Source organism: Bombina bombina, chromosome 2 (genome assembly GCF_027579735.1).
Source record: "Bombina bombina isolate aBomBom1 chromosome 2, aBomBom1.pri, whole genome shotgun sequence".
Classification (NCBI taxonomy): Eukaryota; Metazoa; Chordata; class Amphibia; order Anura; family Bombinatoridae; genus Bombina; species Bombina bombina.
Genome location: NC_069500.1, coordinates 1,012,796,262 through 1,012,808,601, shown reverse-complemented (window position 1 = coordinate 1,012,808,601; position 12,340 = coordinate 1,012,796,262). Strand labels below are relative to the sequence as shown.

At 38.0% G+C, this 12,340-nt stretch overlaps 1 protein-coding gene and 1 pseudogene across 3 annotated transcripts in view; both read left to right on the top strand.

Moving 5' to 3' along the window:
• The window catches only part of PRSS12 (serine protease 12), a 504,723-nt gene that overhangs the window by 53,799 nt on the left and 438,584 nt on the right, over positions 1-12,340 (top strand). The window lies entirely within an intron of this gene.
• On the top strand, positions 1,332-1,616 carry LOC128649982 (AP-2 complex subunit sigma-like; annotated as a pseudogene).

Genomic DNA, 12,340 nt, shown 5'->3' with positions numbered 1-12,340 from the left:
GCAATGCTGAATATGGAGAGCGTATTGCTCTCCGCATTCAGCGATGTCTTGCGGACCTGATCCGCACTGTCGGATCAGGTCTGCAAGATATTTGATAAATAGGCCCTACTGACTGCAAGTATCTCACATTCTATGTTACAATTTCACAATCACCAGATTGATAGCTCAGTACCGCAGATATACCCTTCTCCGTGCATGTCTTACTTAGCAACAATTTCTTCCTATGTACTTATGTAATTTTTTATTATTTTTCACAAAACCTTGCTCCCTTATAGATTATCCCACACACATTTGACCACTTGCCCTTTGAAACAATCCAAAAAATCAGATTCAGCACTAAGGCAAATATCCCAGTGTGCAGGCTGTCAGGTTTAACACCAGGTACCCCAAAATGTATAGCAAACAAAGTCTCAGCAGCACCACTTATTCTTCATTCACATTTATTGAGCCAAAGACTTTGGCTCAATAAATGTGAATGAAGAATAAGTGGTGTTGTTGCAACTTTGCACTTTGAAACAATGCTGTCTAAAGCTATATCTTTTTGAGCCATTCACTGCTCTTCCTCGTGGGAGGCATATGTTATTAAAAAATGTGAAAAAATGCATCGAGGCCCTATCCCTGAACACATCTAAGCCACTAGTGGTTAGCCAGTCAAGATCAGCATATGCTCTTATGCTCTATTCAGTGACCAACGTCTCATATGGAGCAGAATTGAAGAAAACCACATCTTAAATTTTACCCCCTTGCACACAAAAAGCCGAACTTCGAATATCGCAGCCAAAAACATATTCCCCCATAGACTACAATGGAGTGAAAAAAGTGGGAAAAAACAACAACAAATCAAGAAAACCTGATAGCGTTTTCTTAAGTGTGCAAACCCAACATAAAATAGGAATATTTCACATTCCAATATTCCTAAATAAATATTTCTATAAAAATACAGTTATTGTCCCAAGTATAGTCCTCACTTTCCCCCCCTAATGTAAATCTTTAAATTAGGAGTGTGGCCTATAATCGGATGCAGCCTATAATTGGATATTATAGTATGGTGAGAGCAGCTTGAAACAGTTTTTGTAGTAGCGTGTGTGAAGAACTGTGTGCTAAGGGCGCAGTTGGAGACTGGAGCGGAGCAGACAGGAGACGAGTAGAGAGCAGCAGTGAGGAGCATGACAATGGGGGCTGCTGTGGGCATCTGGGTCTGGGCAGTGTGTGGACAGACTTGGAGATGTCTCAAGCTGACAGTGGAGCCTGATTGATCACCCTGGGTATTATACTTTTTAGCCTAAAAAATCCTGTGCCCGGAAGTGAAGGAAAAGGGAGAGATCAGAACCATGATCTGTTTCATACTTATTCCGAACCATGCCAGTAAGACCCGCCTTGCAAAGTGGTACATACAGTTTGATGATGACGAGAAGCAGAAGCTGATTGAAGAGGCCATACACAACTTTGTGGAGGTCCTGAATTAATATTTCCGTAATGTGTGCGAGTTAGAACTAGTATTCAACTTCTACAAGATTTACACAGTGGTGGATGGGATATTCCTGACTGGGGAAATTTGGGAAACGAGTCAAACAAAGGTTCTAAAGCAGCTACTTAAGTTGCAGTCTCTGGAATGAGAGACACTAAATGGTTTACCTGCTTATTACAGATTCTGGTCTCTCTCTGCCGAGGACTCAAGCACTCTCCGAACCATCCCCTTATTTGTCCTTCCCCATCTCTCAAAACTGTCGCCTTTCTACAATCCTTGTCCCTTTATCCTCCATCCTGTGACCTTACCTTCTCCCCCCTCCCCAAGTGTCATATTCTCCTTGCACCCAACTCTCTGATAAACTTGTTGTCTACTTCTCTATGTCTTATTTCTTCCGTTCAGGTCAGTCATGTATTGCCTTTTTTAAATTTAAAAAATAAAAAAAATACCGGTATATGTTTGGAGCCTGGTCATGGTGCCTGGATAATTTTGCAGGGAGAGGAGGAGAAGCAGTGTGGAGGTGCTGTGGGGTCAGGTAGGCTGTCAGGTCGGTGAGTGAGTCATGGGTTCACTGTGGGGGACTTGTTATTATATGTACTGTATTCTGTACAGTTATATAAGAAAATACATTTGCAGCTGTGGGCATAGTCTTAATAGGAATATAAAGTATAAACATGGTGGGGGGTTTTGTACAGAAACCAGAACACTTTCTTGCCATTGCAATAAAAACATTGTATTCTCTTAAAAAGTTATGCTACAGGGTGGTTGTCAAATATCAGACAGCAAAGCAATGTACCTGACAGAGTGGCAACCTAACAAGTAAATACATTAGAAAATAAGTTAAATGTTTGGCATAACACTTTATGTGTATATTTTCTTTGAAAAATAAATTTTCTTTAAAATGGCTCCAAACTTTAACCCCAGAGCACTTTTCAATTTTCTGACCGTTTAGAACCAGAACTATTTTTACATTTCTGCAGTGTTTGTGTTTAGCTGTAATTTTCCTCTTACTCATTTACTGTACCCACATTATACAGTTTTTCTCGCCATTAAATGGATTTTCTAAAGATACCATTATTTTCATCGTATTATTTTCATCATATCTTATAATCTACTATAAAAATATATATATATGATAAAAAAATGGAAAAAAACACACTTTTTCTAACTTTGACCCTCAAAATCTGTTACACATCTACAACCACTGAAAAAACACCATGCTAAATAGTTTCAAAATTTTGTCCTGATTTTAGAAATACCCAATGTTTACATGTTCTTTGCTTTTTTTGCAAGTTATAGAGCAATAAATACAAGTAGCACTTTGCTATTTCCAAACCATTTTTTTTTTTTTTAAATTAGCGATAGTTACATTGGAACACTGATATCTGTCAGGAATCCCTGAATAACCCTTCACACGTATATATCTTTTTTAGTAGACAACCCAAAGTATTGATCTAGGCCAATTTTGGTATATTTCATGCCACCATTTCACCGCCAAATGCAATCAAATAAAAAATTTTTTTCATTTTTTCACAAATGTTTACACAAACTTTAGGTTTCTCACTGAAATTATTTACAAACAGCTTGTGCAATTATGGAACAAATGGTTCTAAATGCTTCTCTGGGATCTCCTTTGTTCAGAAATAGCAGACTTATATGGCTTTGGCATTGCTTTTTGTTAATTAGAAGGCCGCTAAATGCCGCTGCGCACCACATGTGTATTATGCCCAGCAGTGAAGGGGTTAATTAGGGAGCTTGTAGGGAGCGTTTAGGGTTAATTTTAGCTTTAGTGTAGTGTAGTAGACAACCCAAAGTATTCATCTAGGTCCAATTTGGTATATTTCATGCCAACATTTCACCGCCAAATGCGATCAAATAAAAAACAAAATCGCTAACTTTTTCACAATTTTAGGTTTCTCACTGAAATTATTTACAAACAGCTTGTGCAATTATGGCACAAATGGTTGTAAATACTTCTCTGGGATCCCCTTTGTTCAGAAATTGCAGACATATATGGCTTTGGCGTTGCTTTTTGATAATTAGAAGGCCGCTAAATGCCGCTGCGCACCACACTTGTATTATGTCCAGCAGTGAAGGTGTTAATTAGGTAGCTTGTAGGGTTAATTTTAGCTTTAATGTAGAGATCAACCTCCCATCTGACACATCCCACCCCCTGATCCCTCCCAAATAGCTCTCTTCCCTCCCCAACCCCACAATTGTCCCCACCATCTTAAGTACTTAAGCATTTTTTTTTTCTTATTTTTTTTTTTATATTGATTCTGCAGTGTTGGATCCCCCCTTAGTCCACAACCTCCCTTATCCCCCCATACAGCTTTCTAACCCTCCCCCCTCTACCTACTTGCCACCATTTTGACAGCTGCCAGTACCCAGTTTTCCCCCCCAAAAAAATTTATTTTTATTTTTATATTCAAAATAAATTATTTTCTGTAGTGTAGCTGCCCCCCTCAATACCCTACCACCCTCCCCACTAGATCCCTTGGCCAATATTTATTATTCCCCCTCCCTCTCCCTCCCTCTCCCTACTTCATATACATTCATGATTTCTGTGGTGCGCGCATGCCCCCCCTTCCACCCCGCCACAGTTGCGAGTCAACACGCACACATCGGTGTGCACAGGAACAGTATCCAACCATTGATAGGCCGCCCACCCTGCTGCTGCGCCCATCCACCAACGATCGGCACCATTAATGGACGATGCATGGATGGCCACAGAATGGCCCTCTCTGCATCAGTCGTTTTTAAAAGGGTATTGCAGTGCTGCCTCAATATCGAGGCATCACTACAATACCCTGGAAGCGACTGGAAGCGATCACGATCGCTTCCAGCGCTTCAAACCCCAGAGGACGTGCCAGACACGTCCTTGGTCATTAAGGGTAGTTTTTTGTAGGACGTGCCTGACATGTCCTCGGTCATTAAGGGGTTAAGGGTGCAGCTTATAATCGGGTGTGACCTATACTCCGGACAATACGGGGTACATATCTGGTGTTTTTTTGGTAAAATCTCTCTCTCTCTCTTGTGTTTATATGTGTATATATTATAGCGCTGCTGAATCTGTTGGCACTCTAAAAATAACTGATAATAATAATAATAATAAATCTATATCTGTAAATGCATATTTACATATATAAATACATATGTACACATATATTAGATTTTATCAGACAGTTATTTTGAATGTAACTGTACTTTTAAATGTATGTATGTATGTGTATCTCTCTCTCTCTCTCTCTCTCTCTCTCTCTCTCTCTCTCTCTCTCTCTCTCTCTATATATATATATATATATATATATATATATATATATATATATATATATATATATATATTTATAATATATATATATATATATATATATATATATATATATATATATATATACACACACACACACACACACACACATATACAGGGAGTGCAGAATTATTAGGCAAGTTGTATTTTTGAGGATTAATTTTATTATTGAACCCAAAAAACTCATTAATATCAAAGCTGAATAGTTTTGGAAGTAGTTTTTAGTTTGTTTTTAGTTATAGCTATTTTAGGGGGATATCTGTGTGTGCAGGTGACTATTACTGTGCATAATTATTAGGCAACTTAACAAAAAACAAATATATACCCATTTCAATTATTTATTTTTACCAGTGAAACCAATATAACATCTCAACATTCACAAATATACATTTCTGACATTCAAAAACAAAACAAAAACAAATCAGTGACCAATATAGCCACCTTTCTTTGCAAGGACACTCAAAAGCCTGCCATCCATGGATTCTGTCAGTGTTTTGATCTGTTCACCATCAACATTGCGTGCAGCAGCAACCACAGCCTCCCAGACACTGTTCAGAGAGGTGTACTGTTTTCCCTCCTTGTAAATCTCATATTTGATGATGGACCACAGGTTCTCAATGGGGTTCAGATCAGGTGAACAAGGAGGCCATGTCATTAGATTTTCTTCTTTTATACCCTTTCTTGCCAGCCACGCTGTGGAGTACTTGGACGCGTGTGATGGAGCATTGTCCTGCATGAAAATCATGTTTTTCTTGAAGGATGCAGACTTCTTCCTGTACCACTGCTTGAAGAAGGTGTCTTCCAGAAACTGGCAGTAGGACTGGGAGTTGAGCTTGACTCCATCCTCAACCCGAAAAGGCCCCACAAGCTCATCTTTGATGATACCAGCCCAAACCAGTACTCCACCTCCACCTTGCTGGCGTCTGAGTCGGACTGGAGCTCTCTGCCCTTTACCAATCCAGCCACGGGCCCATCCATCTGGCCCATCAAGACTCACTCTCATTTCATCAGTCCATAAAACCTTAGAAAAATCAGTCTTGAGATATTTCTTGGCCCAGTCTTGACGTTTCAGCTTGTGTGTCTTGTTCAGTGGTGGTCGTCTTTCAGCCTTTCTTACCTTGGCCATGTCTCTGAGTATTGCACACCTTGTGCTTTTGGGCACTCCAGTGATGTTGCAGCTCTGAAATATGGCCAAACTGGTGGCAAGTGGCATCTTGGCAGCTGCACGCTTGACTTTTCTCAGTTCATGGGCAGTTATTTTGCGCCTTGGTTTTTCCACACGCTTCTTGCGACCCTGTTGACTATTTTGAATGAAACGCTTGATTGTTCGATGATCACGCTTCAGAAGCTTTGCCATTTTAAGAGTGCTGCATCCCTCTGCAAGATATCTCACTATTTTTGACTTTTCTGAGCCTGTCAAGTCCTTCTTTTGACCCATTTTGCCAAAGGAAAGGAAGTAGCCTAATAATTATGCACACCTGATATAGGGTGTTGATGTCATTAGACCACACCCCTTCTCATTACAGAGATGCACATCACCTAATATGCTTAATTGGTAGTAGGCTTTCGAGCCTATACAGTTTGGAGTAAGACAACATGCATAAAGAGGATGATGTGGTCAAAATACTCATTTGCCTAATAATTCTGCACTCCCTGTATATATATATATATATATATATATATATATATATATATATATATATATATATATATATATATATATATATTAATGTGATGACTATGAATGCATTGCAACAGTTTGCTTTATAGTTATACATGCACCAATATATATATATATATATATATATAATAAATACAGTGTATAAATAACAATCGCCTAGATTAAGAGTTTTGCGCTAAACAGGGTGCTAAAATAATGCCAAAAAAAGTTGTGTTATTTCACTCTCTATAGCGCTGCCATTATGAGTTACTGAAAAGCCTCTTTGTGCTGTGCGTTATGGTGCGTTAAGCTCCATACCACACAAAGCCAAGGGCTGACCCCTAAACCTCTGGCCTCCCATATAGTCACCACTAAATAAACCTACTAACCCCTAAACCTCCGGTCTCCCACATCGCCGCCACTAAATAAACCTATTAACCCCTAAACCACCAGCCCCCCACATCGCAAAACACTAAATTAAACTATTAACCCCTAAACCTAACACCCCCTAACTTTAAATTAAAATTACAATATAACTATATTTAAATAAATAAAAACTTACCTGTGAAATAAAAATAAACCTAAGTTTAAACTATAAATTACCTCAACATTACTATTCTAATAAATTAAAAAAACACCAATTAAAAAATCTAAATTACAAATTTAAAAAACCTAACACTACGAAAAAATTTAATAAACACTAAATTACGAAAAATAAAAAACACTAAGATTACAAAAAAAATAAACAAAATTATCAAACATTAAAACAATTACACCTAATCTAATAGCCCTATTAAAATGAAAAAGCCCCCCAAAATAAAAACACACCCTAGCCTACAAACAACTACCAATAGCCCTTAAAAGGGCATTTTGTAGGGCATTGCCCTAAGTTAAAAAATACAAAGTCCCCCCAACAGTAAAACCCACCACCCAACCAACCTCCCAAAATAAAAAAAACTAACTCTAAAAAAAACCTGTTACCCATTGCCTGTAAAGTAGCATTTGTATGGGCATTGCCCATAAAAGGGCATTCAGCTCTTTTACTGCCCTTAAAAGGGCATTCAGCTCTTTTACAATTTGCCCAAAGCCCTAATCTAAAAAAAAAACACTGAAAAAAATAATAAAAAAAAATAACACTAACCCCATAAAATGTACTAACGGTTCCTGAAGACCAGACATCCATCTTCAGCCAGATGGCGAGAAGTCTTCATCCAGGCGGCGACACCTTCATCCATCTCGGGGACGTCATCTATATTCATCCCGGCGGCACGGAGCGGACCTATCCTGAAAGCCATCCTGCGTGGAGTGTCCTCTTCATATGGTCAATAGGATTTCAGTAGCTCTCATCCTATTGGCTGTTTTGAACAGCCAATAGGATTTCAGAAGCTCTCATCCTATTGGCTGATTTGAATTTGAAGAATCAAATCAGCAAATAAGAATGCAAGGTACGCCATTTTTAAACAGCTACCTTGCATTCAACTTCAGTGTACGGCGGTGACCATATGAAGAGGACGCTCCGCGCAAGATGGCATCGGCTTCCAGGATAGCTCTGCCGGGATGAAGATAGAAGACGTCCCCGAGATGGATGAAGCTGTCGCCATCTGGATGAAGACTTCTCGCCGCCTGGATGAAGATGGATGTCTGGACTTCAGGAACCATGGGTAGATTTTATGGGGTTTGTGGGGTTTTTTTCTCATTTTTTAGATTAGGGCTTTGGGCAATTGTAAAAGAGCGTAATGTCCTTTTAAGGGCAATGCCAATACAAATGCTCCTTTAGGGACAATGGGTAGCTGAGGTTTTTTTTAGAGTTAGGCTTTTTATTTTGGGGGATTGGTTGGGTGGTGGGTTTTACTGTTGGGGGGGACTTTGTATATTTTTACAGGTAAAAGAGCTGTTTAACTAAGGGCAATGCCCTACAAAAGGCCCTTTTAAGGGCTATTGGTAGTTATTTGTAATCTAGGGGGTGTTTTTATTTTTGGGGAACTTTTTTATTTTATAGTGCTATTACATTAAGTGTTATTGTTTTTATTTTTGATAATTTTGTTTATTATTTTTTGTAATCTTAATGTTTTTTATTTTTCGTAATTTAGTTTTTATTATTTTTTGTAATTTTAGATTTTTTTAATTTTTTCGTAGTGTTAGGTTATTTTAAATTTGTAATTAGATTTTTTAATTGGTATTTTATTTTATTTTATTAGAATAGTAATGTTAGGTTCATTTATAGTTTAAACTTAGGTTTATTTTTGTTTCACAGGTAAGTTTTTATTTATTTAATATAGTTATATTGTAATTTTAATTTTTAGTTAGGGGGGTGTTTAGGGGTTAATAGGTTTATTTAGTGGCGGCGATGTGGGAGGCCAGAGGTTTAGGGGTTAATAGGTTTATTTAGTGGCAGTGATGTGGGAGGCCGGAGGTTTAGGGGTTAATAGGTTTATTATAGTGTTGGCGATGTCGGGGAGTGGCGGTTTAAGGATTAATATATTTAAATAGTGTTAGCACTGTGGGCGGCAGATTAGGGGTTAATAGGTAAAAAAAATTGGAGTGCAGAATGGACGTTGCGTTACAGGCTAAAATGCTTGTGGTATAGCTATACCGACACGACTCGTAATATGCGGGGGGGGTTTTGTCAGCTTTTAAAGCCGTACCGCACCGTACCGCAAAACTCGTAATCTAGGTGAAAGTGATGATTATGAATGCATTTCTTTACACCTACTTAACATGCAAAATGTCAGCATTATATCCAGTCTGTAAGTGCTGACACACCTGATTTAAAGCATGCATACAAGATATAGACGCCAGAATATGCTTACCTAATGCATTTCAAAATAACTTATTTGGGTAAATCTTATACATTCCACAACTACAGCTGTAGACCCTGTGAGGACACATTGTATTTAAATAAGAATGTATTTAAAGGGACAGTCAAGTCAAAATTAAACTTTCATTAATTCAGATAGGACATACAATTTTAAACAACTTTCCAATCTACTTTTATCATCAAATAGGCTTTGTTCTTTTGGTATTCTTTGTTGAAAGCTAAATCTAGGTTGGCCCAAACTGATTTCTAAGCTGTTGAAGGCAGCCTCTTATATCAGTGCATTTTAACAGTTTTTAACAATTAGACATTGTTAACTCATGTGTGCCATATAGAGAACATTGTGCTTACTCCCATGGAATTATTTATTAGTCTGCACTGATTGGCTAAAATTGGCAAGTCAAAAGAACTGAAATAAGAGGGCAGCCTGCCAGAGGCTTAGATGAAAGGTAATCAAGAGGTAAAAAGTGTATTAATAAAACAGTGTTGGTTGTGCAAAACTGGGGAATAGGTAATAAAGAGATTATATTTTCAAATAATAAAAAATTTCAAGTAGACTGTCCTATTAATTAAAAAAAATGAAAACAAAATTGTGTGTTTACTCACGCATAGATCCTCATAAAGCACACACAGTCAGTGAGTACAGTATAGTTAATTTCCCCCACAGTATGTAGACATAAAGAACAAGATTAAACAGTGAACAGAGTAGCCTACATTGGCAGATGTTGTGGAGTTACTATATGAATTGCTTGACCAATGTGTACCACAAAAGGTTGACATGACAGAGAGTTGAAAACCAAAACATTCAACTTAAAACTCTATTTCTAGTTAAATTACCACCTCATAAAACAATTACATAGCTTTAGTTTTGGAAGTTAACTACAAAATCTCAATTTCCCTGGCCTGGCACATTGTCCAAGCGTGCCCTAGGACTAACAGCAAACTCTGATCACTTTACAGTAAACAGAACCTTCTTATCCTCCCACATACCCCATACCGCGCATCAATTAACCAGTCATTACAAGTGGCTGGTTATTGCTACCGCGAGCTTGCTGTAGCAATTAGTGCTCAAAACATTAACCATCCGATCTCTGGTTATTTTTTTAAAAGTGCCCCAAATGCCCACAAAATAGAGGGCATTATAGTTCTTAATTAAAAACAACTGCACTAAGCAGTTTTTGGGGTCTAAATTTGGTGGGATTGGGGTGTTAGGAAACAAAAGGCACTTAAAAGTTCCTTTACATTGCAGTCTATGGGAACTGTGTGTTCCTAGTAAATATATACATATACAGTATACTTACAGTATGAGTTAATATGTGTCTATACACATATTAACACACAAATTTAGTATATGTATATAATAATATACATATATAATTACAAACTGCTGCCATCGCTGTGCTACTTACCCCCTTCGCTGTGCGAGGTTCTGATGCCGTCTATGACGGCCTCAAAACGAGGCTCCCCTTCGAGCCTATGGAAGCACTCTCGCGTTCGCATTCTTTTTAGCTTGTAATACAAGCGCACATTATCGTGAACTGGTATTACACAGTGGAACGCAATTATCATTCTTGAAAGCAATATTTAGCACTCCACTTGTAATCTGGCCCTAAAGCAACAACTGAGTCATGCTACTGCTTAGCTTACACCTTCATTACAGACTGCCCCTGCCTATCTCCAAACCCTGAAGCACCTATAAAAAAAACTCTTTCACCCACAGTAGAGGAATGGAGAGCACAAGTAGAAAATTTTCTCCACTTGGAAAGATACCACCATTTACAATTAGGCACCACGGAAACACACGAATTAATGACACTCATGTGGAAACAACATCTCTCCAAATCTTAATAATCAGAAACACACCCTAAACACAAGCTGAGGTACATAATGTAAGGGGATCAGTCTCCCTTAATAAATCTCTATAGTTACTGCATGAAGAGGCTTGAGTGGTTAGAATCCTATTGATTGTATACAGGTAATTGTTTGCCTATTACAGTAGTGCTCTGTGAACTTGAAACAAAATTGGACTCTAGAAATATTTAACTTTGATGTCAGAAAGATTTGAACTTGAACTATGTTAACCCTGTTTTGACTGGACTAAGTGAATGCTCAACTCAACAACACGAAAAATTGAAGAACAAAGAAGAATAGCAATAATAGACGATGTGTGACACTAGCAATGGGACAGTCGGTAGCCTATAGCACTGTTATCTTGTAATTTTGTACGATTTAAGCTTTGTCTCGTTATCTTTATCACATACATTATTGTATGTCATTATGTTTTAAATAAAGCTTTTTTGAAAAAAAAACAAAAAAAAAAACTCTTTTCTTTCATAGCAGGATGCATTGTCAAAAACTGGCACTGAAGGGTTTTGCTCCAGTGTTGCCTTTATTTTGTGGCTCATAAAATTGCAGGTACAGTCAAATTAAGCAATAGCATAAACAACCATAAACCAGCACAATACAGACAAATACACAGTTACTGTGAATTACTTATATACAAGCAGTGACCATATACACAGTTAGAACAGCTACTGAAAGCACTAGGGGCGAGATTACATATGCGGCGCAAGCTGTAGCGTAGCTGCTGAAACCCACGCCATCCGTAATTTCACCTTGCACATCTGGGAATCACAAATACGGCGCCGGCAGTTCATAAAGTGCCGTAAGTTGGATAAACTAGCGATGTCCAGAAATGTGCGTAAATACAAATTTCTGTAGTCGCCAGTGACTTACGGCACTTTAGAAACTGCCAGCGTCTAAGAAAAAAAAAAGAAAAAATATCAAATCTCCCGTAAAAGTCTAACCCACCTCCCAAAAATAAACCCGACATGTTAAACCCCTATATCCGCAGTCCCCCCAACATTGCAACTAATAATAAATGTATTAACTCCTAAACCGACAAGCCCTCACACAACTCAATATGCCTAATTAAACTATTACCCATAATCCGCCATTCATCCACATTGCAATCTACCAAGTAAAAGTATTAACCCCTAAATCCACCAACCCCATCGCAAACTACCTAATAAATGTATTAACCCCTAATCCACCATTAACCTACATCGCAAAGTACCTATTAAAGTA